Source organism: Alosa sapidissima, chromosome 5 (genome assembly GCF_018492685.1).
Source record: "Alosa sapidissima isolate fAloSap1 chromosome 5, fAloSap1.pri, whole genome shotgun sequence".
Taxonomy (NCBI): Eukaryota; Metazoa; Chordata; class Actinopteri; order Clupeiformes; family Clupeidae; genus Alosa; species Alosa sapidissima.
The window spans coordinates 17,023,536-17,026,397 of record NC_055961.1 but is presented as its reverse complement, the minus strand read 5'-3'; the positions used below and the strand labels follow the sequence as shown (position 1 = coordinate 17,026,397).

General features: G+C 41.2%; 1 long non-coding RNA gene across 1 annotated transcript; it reads right to left on the bottom strand.

Moving 5' to 3' along the window:
• Nucleotides 1–1,685: 1,685 nt before the first annotated feature.
• LOC121709987 lies at nt 1,686–2,325 on the bottom strand. Its single transcript, XR_006032074.1, has 3 exons — nt 2,163–2,325; nt 1,958–2,051; nt 1,686–1,877 (listed from the first exon to the last, which is right to left on the bottom strand). It is a non-coding gene; the product is annotated as an uncharacterized LOC121709987 (long non-coding RNA).
• Nucleotides 2,326–2,862: the final 537 nt, after the last annotated feature.

Here is a 2,862-nt window from a genome sequence, read left to right as displayed (position 1 = left end):
CGCCGCCTGTACTTCCTGCGGAAACTCAGGCGAGCAAGTGCTCCACCAGCCATCATGACCACATTCTACCGAGGCACCATTGAGAGCATCCTCTCCAGCTGTATCGCTGTGTGGGGCGGAAGCTGCACTAAATACAACAGGAAAGCCCTACAGCGCATAGTGAACACAACTGGAAGGATTATTGGTGCTTCACTCCCCTCCCTGAAGGACATTTACACCTCCCACCTCACCCGCAAGGCGACCACAATTGTGAGTGATGCAAGTCACCCCGCTCACAATTTGTTTGATCTACTGCCCTCTGGGAAGAGGTACAGAAGCCTGCGCACCCGCACCACCAGACTCACCAACAGCTTCATACACCAGGCTGTTAGGATGCTGAACTCTCTCCCCCCTCCACCCTCAGCTACATAACATCCTGGACTTTGGACCCACAATGGCTGCCTTGCACTACTCCACTTGTACACTTTGCAACTTGTTGTTGTTGTCCTGTTGTCCTGAAAACACTTCTGAACACACTTCTGCTGCTCTTACATAACTTGCACCACTATGCCACTTGCATACTTAGGTCAAACAGAACTACCTCAGCCATTTATTGGCCTGACTTTTGCACAATTATATTGACTGTCTACTGTATGCACAATTGCACAATTTCAACTCAAATTTTGTTGCTCTTTTTCTTCATTGTATGTGCCTTCTTATTTTTACTTTTTAATATTGTTTACTTGAATGTTATGTTTGTCTGTGGACCTAATTTGTAAAATATTTCTTGTCTCCACCGTGGGAAAGTAGGAAACGTAATTTCGATCTCTTTGTATGTCTTGACATGTGAAGAAATTGACAATAAAGCAGACTTTGACTTTGACTTTGACTTTGTAATGTTACCACACACATTACCTCATGGGCAGCCATGGCCTACTGGTTAGCGCTTTGGACTTGCAACCGGAGGGTTGCTGGTTCGAACCCCGACCAGTAGGAACAGCTTGAGCAAGGCACCTAACCCCTCACTGCTCCCCGAGCGCCGCTGTTGTAACAGGCAGCTCACTGCGCTGGGATTAGTGTGTGCTTCACCTCACTGTGTGTTCAATGTGTGCTGAGTATGTTTCACTAATTCACGGATTGGGATAAATGCAGAGACCAAATTTCCCTCACGGGATCAAAAGAGTATATATACCTATACTTATACATATATGATTTTACTGGATTTGTCAGACATCAAAAGGGTGCTCCACAAATTGTTTGGTGCACAAGTTGCCCGTTGCTTATCAAACATATAGCCTGCCTAGCGATAATCAGCACCGTTTCAGTGAAAGTTTTGACTGAGTCCTGACATACTTGATATGTTTAACACACTTTACTCCTGTTCTCTTGGCTACCGTTTTGTAATATGTAACAGGCCATACAGCAGGCTGTTGGTGCAGCAGTTTGACCACAGATGCCCCTTGTCATCGTCAATGTGTTAGTTGGTCCAGCAGTTTGTATCTGTCACTGTTTAAAGGTGGTCACATTTTCAAAAATATCAGAGTTTGTCAGTAACCACAGTGATGGAATTTGGCCCCTGTCCTCTGGGAATTAAGTCATGTAGCTTTATCCTTTTTTGTGTGTTTTGGAAATCACAGCTTATATGTGTGAAAAAATACATTTCTAAATCTATGAAAAATATTTGAAATGAATGCAACGATGCTGGCTGTTGTGGAATCTGTTCATTTTTTAATCAAATTTGCATTAAACAAAGTAATTTCTAAACAGGCCAATATTTATAAGAAACAATATCAATGTGTTAATAATCATGCTGCTTGATCCACAAAGTCTTCCTTTAATAGTTCACATTCTTCCATAGTCCTCACCAGCCGTCACCATCTCCTTTGTTAACACAGCATCTGAGAAGAGAAACATGATTTCATGCCACATGTTGCACAGTAAAATGGCCAAAGATGTTAATAAACAAAATTCAACTTACACATTTCCACCACCACAGTATGAATTATGGTCAATTCTTTGATTTTTTTTGCATTTCCGGTAACACCCCCCATTCTCACATGCAGCATAGACATCTGGAAAGAGAAAGAGTACACAACACAGCAGAACAATGTGTTACGTGTATGTGAGCCCAGGTGATTCCATCAAAAGGAAACAGACTGATAATAAAGTTAAACTGTACTTACTGCACACCAGTGCACTCATCATCATCAGTGCGAAGAACAGCGCGATCACTGGCCTCATGGTTTCTCTTTTTGGTGTTGATGCTATTCAGTAATGGTTAAGGAAAATGTCTGACTACGCACAGGTTGCTCCTGTATTTATCTGAAACATTCAGGCTGTTACCACACACACACGTTACCTCATCTAGGATTTCACAATCCACAATAAGGAAGCACTCAAACAAATGGGCTGCAAAAGTCTGTACTTTACCTATGTCAAACAACAGCATGCTTACATTATGCCAAACAGCACCTATAAGTCATTTTTCAGTGATGAGACGGTCTCATTACCATAAATTGTAAGTTTGGAGAGGAGTTTAATAAGGCCTATGACAAAAATGGCATAGCCTATTCCTAACTGTGAAGCATGGAGGTGTATCGCTGTTTATTTAATTATTTAGTTTTTAATATATTTATCTATTTATTGTTTTTTTTTTTTGGGGGGGGGGGGGGGGCAACAAAGACCATATGACTATATCCCAGGTGTATTTCTAAATCTAAATGAATCTGAAATGAATGTGAATCTGAAATGAATGCATTCATAGTTGTGATATTTGGTTTCATTCAAACTGGCATGTCATTCCTGAACATACTACCGTTTTTCTCAGTCGCTTTGGTGCATTTCTTGAATAAATCATTAACATTTTCACAACCGTTAGTGTAT